We start from the raw sequence: 11,723 nt of genomic DNA on the forward strand, positions 1-11,723 counted from the left end.
ATTGATGGCGTGACATTTATATTCTTGTCATCCCGCTAGCAGTGTTTTTGAGCTTTGTACTCAAAATATTGTCGCCATTATAAAATATTTGTTAAACAAATAAATAAAATGTTTAAATACAATTTGAGTGCGTAAAACCTGTTCAAATAATCGAAAGTGGTAATAATGGAAATTGTACAAATCTAAGGATATTATACAATACATCAAAAACATGATGTATTCATATGAAAACCACTTCTGAGAATTAATGGATATGGAATCAATTGTTGAATACAAAAAATTGAGGTTGGTCACGGTGTAACATTACTTTTTGTAATTCTTAACATAAACAATGGAAATAAAATTTTATTAAAATTATTTTCAATCAGTTTTTTTTTTGGTTCATTGGGGGTTGGAATAATCAATAACGGTTTAGTACTAAAACAAATGGCCGTTTGTTGCAAAAACCAACAGATTGGTATTAAAACCAATACCAGTTCGGTAATAAGGCTAGTACCAAACTGTGCTAATCATTTTATGTTTCATCCATACCATCCGGTATTATTTTTGTACCATACGTTGCAGCTATACTTTCAATACCAAATGGTACTGAAATAAGCACGTTTGGTATTAAATTTTCTCTGGGTGTGGTCTTATAAAAATAGTTCATGGTTGGGATTTTTTGGGTTGGAAAAATAGTGTAGTGGAAACAGCTGAGCATTTTTTAATAGTTTCTGACAACTAGTGAGAGTAGTTTCCTATTAAGACCCAATGAAATAAGCGTAATAAACCTAAAAGCTCTGAAGCTTAGATATTCCTAATACCAAATTAGATAAAAAATTTGTTTACCCCCAAAATCAGCCCCCCAAAATCAACTTTGAATCTCCTGCTGTGACACACTTCACCTTATTATGATTCCCAAAACTTTCCACAGGCTTCTGACACTCCCTTTTGGGCATTTATCGACCAACCGGATCATTGATTGTTGTTTGTTGAAATAATATTTGCCAATCAAAATCAAACAACAACAATAGCAACGACATGAACATTAATCAACTATGAAAAGCATTTTCACCATACTTTCATGCATAGAGAACAATAAATAAATCCTCTTTTCCACCATCGACACAAATTTGAATGACTTTCAATTTCATATGGGGTCCATAGTTGATAGACTCAGGTCAAAAGGTGTTGGTATATCAAAAAGTGATGTACAAATTGATAGACTCAATTTGCAACAGAAAGGCAAACTAAACATCCATCTTTGGTTTGCTCTACGATGTTACTGATGAACAATTTTCATATGCCCCTGATTTCTTTTGCCGCAAAGAGAAGGATGCTCCTTCCAACGGCATGCGTTCAACTGAAACTGAAATCTAGTGATAAGTACTCCATTGTACGTTTAGATGATGGGCCGGTACCCAGTATTTTGAAGAGAACGGACCATTATTTGTGCTCAGAAGTAGAATGTGAAAGATGCGTTAGTTTGGTTTTAAGGAGAGGTAGCTTAATGTAAAGGCCCTTAAATAAACTTTTTCCCATTTGGTTAAGTTGCGGAGCACATTAAAAATATATTCTTTTCCTCCCTCCAGTTCCTCCCGTAGTGATGTCCCCCAAGTAGTGTAGATGAAATATCTTTGTGAAGAAAGATATAAACAAATTTGATAATGTGTGAATTTGAATTGAATTGAAACCTTCTTATAAAATGTTATCGAAATTTAGTAGTATATATATATATATATATATATACAGGGTGGCTGATGAATATTGCTACAATGATGAATATTGCTACATTTTTTTTTCGGTGTATGGAATACATTTTTCTTTTATTCATGTTAAATTAAATTATTAAATTAATTATTAAATTATTATTAATTAAATTAATTAATTAATTAATTAAATTAATTATTAAATTATTATTATTAAATAGAAAAAAAGTTATTACATTTTTTTTTGGTAGCGGCTTTCATCAGCCACCCTGTATATATATATATATATATATATATATTCCTGGGGGCATTACAATGCAACTGCCACATCCAACGACGGCAAGGGAGCACGTCCTTAATGAAATTTCAATAAAAACTTTCTAAAGACAAAATTTTTTATCGTATCAACGTTCTGAATCGATCTAGCCATGTCCCTCCGTCTGTCGAAATCACCATAGCGGTCGAGCGCGTAAAGTTTGCCGCTTGACATTTTGATGATTCGGATTTAGATATAGCTTCCATATAAACCGATCTCCCGATTTGATTTCTGGAGCACCTGGAAGCCGCAATTTTTGTTCGATTTGGCTGCAATTTTCAATGTAGTGTTCTGTTACGACTTCCAATAACTGTGCCTAGTGCGATTCAAATCGGTCTTTCACCTGCTATAGCTCTCATATAACGGATTTCTTAAGCACCTGGAAGCCGCATGTAAATTTTGCATGTAGTGTTTTGTGACGATTTTCAACATCTGTGCCAACTATGGGCTGTATCGATCTATAACCTGATTAGCTCCCATATGAATCGATCTCCAGATTTGACTTCTTAAGTCCTTATAAGCCGCAATTTTGTCCGACTTTCCTTAAATTTAGCATGTAGTGTTCTGTTTTGACATCCAGCAACTGTGCCAAATACGGTCCAAATCAGTGATATATTCGGTTGCCCAAAAAGTAATTGCGGATTTTTTAAAAGAAAGTAAATGCATTTTTAATAAAACTTAGAATGAACTTAAACCAAATATACTTTTTTTCTAAAGCAAGTAACAAAAGTAACAACTGATAACTGACAGAAGAAAGAATGCAATTACAGAGTCACAAGCTGTGAAAAAATTTTTCAACGCCGACTATATGAAAAATCCGCAATTACTTTTTGGGCAACCCAATAGCTTCCATGAAAACCGGTCTCTCGATCATCCTGGTTCGGTTCTAATAAGCTTTAATTTCTGCTAGTTTGACAGAATTTTGGCATGTATATATTTAGTATAAATTTTTAGCACAATCCATGGTGGTGGGTTCCCAAGATTCGGTCCGGCCGAACACGCTTTTACTTGTGTGAATAAAACTTTTTTATACCCACTACCATAGGATAGGGGGTAAATTCATTTAGTCATTCCGTTTGCAACACTTCGAAATATCCATTACCGACCCTACAAAGTGTATATACCTCGGATCTTAGTAGAATTCTAAGAAGATTTAACGATGTCCGTGTGTCTGTCTGTACATTGTTATCACTGTACAGTCTTCAAAAATTGAGATATTGAGCTGAAATTTTGTACAAATGCGTCGTTTTGTTGCACGCAGGTTAAGTTCTGGAACCGGCCAAAACGGACCATATTTGGATATTCTAATCTCAAATGCCATTTGGTAGGTAAATTTTTACTCTTGGGGAAAGGGCGGTGCCCCAAATACATTGTACCACATTGGGATTCGTATTCTTCTCCCAAATACCTTTACTTGAGCCTCATATTACGATGGTCAATAAATAATTGCTGTTTGTGGGGTGTTTTTGGGAAGGGGTAAACCCCCAGAAAATTTGTCGCGAAAATGGGTATCAATTTCGTGCTCTACTCCCCAATTCTTTTCATTGGAGCCGCACTTTGACGCACTTAGATAAGGCTGCTATGAGTACCAATCTGCCGGTGAAGGGTCTGATGCCCATAAAAACTTATTTGTTATCCGATTTCGTTGAAATTTGAAATTGTGAGTTGTTTTAAGCATCCTTACATCCGACCCTAATACGAATTAGATTATACTAAATAGATATAGCTGTCATATAGATCGGTCTATCAATTTAGGGTCTTAATCCCATAAAATCAGATTTATTGCCTGATTTCGCTGAAACTGTTATTTGTATATGAGTTCTCAGGACCTGAATGAAATATGATCGAGACCAGCACCTATTTAGATATGACTATGGATAAAGTAGCAGAGGTATAATAAAATAAGGTGATTATTATATCCATGGTAGTGGGTATACAAAGATCGACATGGCCGACCTTAATACGTTTTTAATTGTTTTTTTTTTAACTGGCCGAAAACCTGACTGTTCCTTTCTCAAAATGCTCCTCAAAGTGCAGGGGAAATGCGCTGCAGAGGAAGACTTGTCATATTTATGTTTATTTGCTGCATTTGGTAATATAATACCCCTCCAGTTGTTACACTGGGTAAATTTACTCTTCTTTGGAATTACGACTATGATCCATTTCTTCCATACCGAGGGGACAGCGTTTGTATCCCAGGCCTTTTTGATAATTATGGTGATCGCTTGAGCAATGGGGTGTGCCCTATACCGTAACAGTTCATAGAGCATGTTATCAGGCCCGGCTGATTTGCCCCTTTTGAGTGAGACCAGATCGGCTTCAATTTCTTCGCAGGCGGGTGGGGCTGTTGTTATATCCTTGTGTGGGTTTCATCACACAGGGGGACTAGGACGGTCGGAGCTTGCGTCCTCGTTTTCCAGCTGAAGAAACCGAGCCATCGCTTTGCTAGCATATAACAAGTAAAAGCGTGCTAAGTTCGGCCGGGCCGAATCTTATATACCCTCCACCATGGAGCGCATTTGTCAGTTCTTTTCCCGGCAACTCTTCTAAGACAAACAAGTTATAGTCCGATTCGGACCATAATTGAATGCTGATTGACATTGTAGAAGTCATTGTGTAATATTTCAGTTCATTCGGATAAGAATTGCGCCTTGTAAGGGCTCAAGAAGCAAAATCGGGAGATAGGTTTATATGGGAGCTGTATCAAGCTATTGATCGATTCAGACCAAACTAGACACGTATGTTGAAGGTCGTGAGAGAAGGCCTTGTACAAAATTTCAGCCAAATCGGATGAGAATTGCGCCCTCTAGAGGTTCGAGAAGTCAAGATCCCAGATCGGTTTATATGGCAGCTATATCAGGTTCTATATCGATTAACGCCATACTTAGCACAGTTATTGGAAGTCATAACAAAACACCTCATGCAAAATTTCAGCCAAATCGGATGAGAATTGCGCCATCACTTGGCTCAAGAAGTCAAGATCCAAGATCGATTTATATGACAGCTATACCAGATTATTAACCGATTTGAATCATACTTAGCATAGATGTTGAAAGTAATACCAAAACACTACGTGCAAAATTTTAGTCAAATCGGACGATAATTACGCCCTCTAGAGGCTCAGGAAGTCAAGACCCAAGATCGGTTTATATGACAGCTATACCAGATTATAAACCGATTTGAACCATACTTGGCACAATTGTTGGATACCATAACAAAATACGTCGTGGAAAATTTTATTCAAATCGGATAAGATTTGCGCACTCTAGAGGTTCAAGAATTCAAGACCCAAGATCGGTTTATATGGCAGCTATATCAGGTTATCGACCGATTTGAACCATACTTGGCACAATTGTTGGATATCATAACAAAACACGTCGTGCAAAATTTCATCCCAATCGGATAAGAATTGCGCACTCTAGAGGCTCAAGAAGTCAAGACCCAAGATCGGTTTATATGGCAGCTATATAAGGTTATGGACGGATTTAAACCATACTTGGCACAATTGTTGGATATCATAACAAAATACGTCGTGCAAAATTTCATTCCAATCGGATAAGATTTGCGCCTTCTAGAGGTTCAAGAAGTCAAGACCCAAGATCGGTTTATATGGCAGCTATATCAAAACATGGACCGATATGGCCCGTTTTCAATACCAACCGACCTACACTAATAAGAAGTGCAAAAATTGTGCAAAATTTCAAGCGGCCAGCTCTACTCCTTCGGAAGTTAGCGTGCTTTCGACAGACAGACGGACGGACGGACAGACGGACGGACATGGCTAGATCGACATAAAATGTCGCGACGATCAAGAATATATATACTTTATGGGGTCTCAGACGAATATTTCGAGTAGTTACAAACAGAATGACGAAATTAGTATACCCCCCATCCTATGGTGGAGGGTATAAAAATATATTCTCTTCTCTTTGCGAACTAGGCGGTAGACCAGCGAGGCGGAGGCGTGATATTCAGTACTGGCTGCGGTTTCTGTTACACTTGATTTTGCCCGTAGGTGGGTGGGGCTGTTGTTATATCCCTGTGTGGGTTTCATCACACAGGGGGACTAGGACGGTCGGAGCTTGCGTCCTCGTTTTCTCATCCTTCGAAGCTAAAGAAACCGAGCCATCGCTCTAATTGCAGTTCGAGTGTTGTTAATTCCGATCCGTCCTTATCTTTTATTATTGCCGTTGGCCTTATATTGTTCCCGCTCATATGTTTTATTGACTCGTATATACCACGCATGTTTGCAATATTAGCTGCATTTTCGGCTAGCTTTGCTAGCATATAAAAATATATTATCTTCTCTTTGCGAACTAGGCGGTTGACCAGCGAGGCGGAGGCGTGATATTCAGTACTGGCTGCGGTTTCTGTTACACTTGATTTTGCCTGTAGGTAGGTGGGACTGTTGTTATATCCCTGTGTGGGTTTCGGCACATAGGGGTATTAGAACGCTCGGAGCTTGCGTCCACGTTTTCTCATCCTTCGGAGCTGAAGAAACCGCGCCATCGCTCTAATTGCTGTTGGGGTGTTGATAATTACGATCCGTCCTCATCTTTTATTATTGCCGTTGGCCTTATATTGTTCCCGCTCATATGTTTTATTGACTCGTATATACCACGCATATTTGCAATATTAGCTGCATTTTCGGCTAGCTTTGCTAGCATATGAAAATATATTCTCTTCTCTTTGCGAGCTAGGCGGTTGACCAGAGAGGCGGAGGCGTGATATTCAGTACTGGCTGCGGTTTCTGTTACACTTGATTTTGCCCGTAGCAGAGCATTGCGTAGACGCTTCCGGTGTTTTATTTATAGTTGTTTATAGTTTCGTTGAGGATCCATGGTTTTTGGGATCGTCGAGCAATGCCTAAGATAGAGGTTGCCGTCTCCGTACATACTGCTGTTGTTATGTCGGCATATATATGGATGTCATTTTGCAGCAGAAATTTTGTATTTAGAAAATTTTTTTCAAATGTTGTCCTTGGAGAAATTTTTAATGATACTTTTTCCTAAGAGAACAACATTGAAAATTTTCCTTTAGAGAAATTTTCTTGGAAACTACATTCTTCGGTTCTTAGCTAAAGCGAGATCTATGGACTTGCACCATTTCTATATTTTTCCCAGGTCTCTAGATCTGCAGGTCATCAAGCGCCTAGTGGATAACACAACCGTAGCTATCCTTGAGTGACTTAAGTTTTTATTTACAAAAATAATAACCTATTACCAGTTAAAGAAACATTCTTGCGGAGTGAAATAACAAAACGTCCGCTCCACTCAACGGTTCAAACTAGAATCTCCACGCTCGAGCACGCTTTTACTTGTTTATCAGTTTAATTTACTTAGTGGATGGCGATGTTGTTTGCTTTTGGAGGGTGGATTAGTACACAAATGTAGTGCAGACAACGTTGTTTGAAGATCCTATGAATAAGCTACAACATTCCGGCCCCTTGCACTATTGCAAAGCCATGTTGATGTTGTTACTTGAATGCATAGCGTTGTTATAATAAAGGGTGATTTTTTTGAGGTTAGGATTTTCATGCATTAGTATTTGACAGATCACGTGGGATTTCAGACATGGTGTCAAAGAGAAAGATGCTCAGTATGCTTTGACATTTCATCATGAATAGACTTACTAACGAGCAACGCTTGCAAATCATTGAATTTTATTACCAAAATCAGTGTTCGGTTCGAAATGTGTTCATTCACCGTAACGTTGCGTCCAACAGCATCTTTGAAAAAATACGGTCCAATGATTCCACCAGCGTACAAACCACACCAAACAGTGCATTTTTCGGGATGCATGGGCAGTTCTTGAACGGCTTCTGGTTGTTCTTCACTCGAAATGCGGCAATTTTGCTTATTTACGTAGCCATTCAACCAGAAATGAGCCTCATCGCTGAACAAAATTTGTCAAAATTTGAACACATTTCGAACCGAACACTGATTTTGGTAATAAAATTCAATGATTTGCAAGCGTTGCTCGTTAGTAAGTCTATTCATGATGAAATGTCAAAGCATACTGAGCATCTTTCTCTTTGACACCATGTCTGAAATCCCACGTGATCTGTCAAATACTAATGCATGAAAATCCTAACCTCAAAAAAATCACCCTTTAGTTAGTGATATCGATCGGGCGGTCATGAATGGTTATTATTGTCAATGGTTGGAGGCATTTTTCCAATGGGTTATATTTTTCAGCATCCTCCTTGATGGATTCCCAATTTGTACGCTCGGGTGGATATTTTTTCTTCCCACGTGATGGTAAAGAAAATATTAGATTAGGTTAGACTAGCAGTCCTTTACAGATCCACTTAGAGAATTTTAGTCTATTGTGATACCACAGTAGCGACAGGCCAAAGCCCCTAGTGAGAAACAAACCAACAGCCTCCGTACAGGCAATCCGAGCTCGCTACCAACTATGCTACCGGGGTGCGATCTAATCAAATGGACGAAATAATCGCTTAAAAGATTTAATAGCATAAGCGAACTTATCACGATAATGAACGAATCGCGTGCGAGAAATAATCTAGTAAGCGAATTAAACTCCTAATTGAACACATCGTGTAATCGACGGATTCGCATAAGCTCACAAAAGTGTGAGCAAACTAACTTCTTTAGAGAACCAACACCGTCAACGAAAGATTCGCATAGTCGTTTAAGTGAAGTAATCACGTACGCGAACAAATCATTTAAGCAATCAAATCGCATCAGCGAAAGAATCGTGACCCAATGAATAGAGCAAGAGAACCAAGTTCGTTAGCAAAATAATCGCGTAGGCGAACTATCAATGTATGCTAAAGAATATCACAATTTACCATATAACCTTGCAAGTTACCTTACCTGAAGAAATTGCATAAGTGAATCAAACGCATAAGCGAATTAACAGCATAAGCGATCTATACGCGTAAGCGAACCAATCGGTTGGAACTCTGAACTCCGATTTGAGTGGTGTTCATCTTTATCCAAAGAAGCTACCGGAGGCTTCCACAGTTGCGGATAGGGGAATGCTTCGTATGCGGAGTAGCTGCAATTGCAGTCACGGACATTCAGCGGTTGGATTCAGTGAGAGGCCAGGGCGGCACCGGCTCTTGCTTAAATACTGAGTGCCTGTGAAACTCATTATGACAAGACGTGTTATTGGGGCCGAAAATGAACCAATAGCCATAACGTTCCCGTGACGATCGCTCATATCGTCTCCTACCCGCCAAAAAGATGTAAGTGCCATATTTTGACATTTTCAGTTTTTAATAGGAATTGATAATTTACGACTGCTTCCACATTCTTCCACATTCCACATTCCAAGCCGTCATCATTTTAAAACAAAAACAATTTTAATGTAAGTGCCATTTCAATTTTGGTACCTAAATTCTGTGACAGCAAAGGGCACTACTTACAAAAAATATGTAAGTTATCATAATAAAACAATTTATATTTGAAAGTAGAGTACGAATCGGGTATTTAAAAGTGGGCCTTCAGTATCCGAGGGGCGCCGCACTCTAAAACTAACCGTAAAAAAAGGATATATTGGACTCAAATTTAAAGTCATTGGACGTACATTGCGAATTTAATATTCAAATTTTGGGTCACCAATAAATCCAATTGGACGGTAACGGAACGAGCATTCTCACTTTTGAACTAGACGAGTATCGTTCCCTCTACATACAAATGTGGCTACAACACTAATAACTATTCCAGATATTCGAACCTAGACATACAGATCAAGTGTGAGGTAACCACTGCGTCTATGAGACTTAAGGCCAAAACAAAATAAGAGCGTTGAGCTTTGTTTTTGAGCGTTGCGTTGAAAATGAAACTCTGCAAACAAAACTATATGCAATAAGTAAAAAGGCGTTAAGTTCGGACTGGCCGAACTTTGGATACCTACCCCCTCGGGTATATATGTAAACCACCTTTCATCAAAACTCGGTGACAATTTCATACCTTATGTCCCATAGCAAATATCCATATATGTTCCGATTTGGACCAAATACTAATAAGTACACTAGCTATATCTAACAAGTAAAAGCGTGCTAAGTTCGGCCGGGCCGAATCTTATATACCCTCCACCATGGATCGCATTTGTCGAGTTCTTTTCCCGGCATCTCTTCTTAGGCAAAAAAGGATATAAGAAAAGAGTTGCTCTGCAATTAAAACGATATCATGATATGGTCCGGTTCGGACCACAATTAAATTATATGTTGGAGACCTGTGTAAAATTCCAGCCAATTCGTATAAGAATTGCGGCCATTGGGGCTCACGAAGTAAAATAGAGAGAACGATTTATATGGGATCTGTATCGGGTTATAGACCGATTCAGACCATAATAAACACGTTTGTTGATGGTCATGAGAGGATCCGTCGTACAAAATTTCAGGCATATCGGATAATAATTGCGACTTCTAGGGGTCAAGAAGTCAAGATCCCAGATCGGTTTATATGGCAGCTATATCAGGTTATGAACCGATTTGAACCTTATTTGACACAGTTGTTGAAAGTAAAAATAAAATACGTTATGCAAAATTTCAGCCAAATCGGATAGGAATTGCGCCCTCTAGAAGCTCAAGAAGACAAATCCCCAGATCTGTTTATATGACAGCTATATCAGGTTATGGACCGATTTCAACCATACTTGGCACAGTTGTTGGATATCATAACAAAATACTTCGTGCAAAAATTCATTCCAATCGGATAAGAATTGCGCACTCTAGAGGCTCAAGAAGTCAAGACCCAAGATCGGTTTATATGGCAGCTATATCCGGTTATAAACCGATTTGAACCATACTTGGCACAGTTGTTGGGTATCATAACAAAACACGTCGTGCGAAATTCCATACTAATCGGATAAGAATTGTACCCTCTAGAGGCTCAAGAAATCAAGACCCAAGATCGGTTTATATGGCAGCTATATCAAAACATGGACCGATATGGTCCATTTACAATACCAACCGACCTACACTAATAAGAAGTGCAAAAATTGTGCAAAATTTCAAGCGGCTAGCTTTACTCCTTCGGAAGTTAGCGTGCTTTCGACAGACAGACAGTCGGACGGACGGACAGACGAACGGACATGGCTAGATCGACAAAAAATGTCGCGACGATCAAGAATATATACACTTTATGGGGTCTCAGACGAATATTTCGAGTAGTTACAAACAGAATGACGAAATTAGTATACCCCCCATCCTATGGTGGAGGGTATAAAAATGCTATGGTAGGGGGTGTACAAACAATTTATTTTTTCTCGAAAAATTACAACAAATTTTAGTAAATAATTTTATAATGGCGTTCAGCGTCATAGCGTGTCCGCCTATGACGCTGAACGCCAGGGTTCGAATCCTGGCGAGACCATCGGAAAAAATTTTCTGCTGTTATCCCCCCCTAATGTTGGCAACATTTGTGTGGTTCTATGCCATGTAAAAAACTTCTCTCCAAAGAGGTGTCGCACTGCGGCACTCTGTTCGGACTCGGCTATAAAAAGGAGGCCCCTTATCATTGATCTTAAAAACTTGAATCGGACTGCACTCATTGATATGCGAGAAGTTAGCCCCTGTTCCTTAGTGGAATGTCCATGTGCAAAATTTGCAATTAATGTAAGAAAAGTCAATAGGAGACTTGTGCATACGAACTTAATTGAATAGTACGGCCGGCTCCATGTCCGACAAGTTTCCGAAATAAAGTGAAAAACAAGTGGACAAAATTCGAAAGACTACTCAGAGGAAC

Source organism: Stomoxys calcitrans, chromosome 1, assembly GCF_963082655.1.
Source record: "Stomoxys calcitrans chromosome 1, idStoCalc2.1, whole genome shotgun sequence".
NCBI classification, from domain to species: domain Eukaryota; kingdom Metazoa; phylum Arthropoda; class Insecta; order Diptera; family Muscidae; genus Stomoxys; species Stomoxys calcitrans.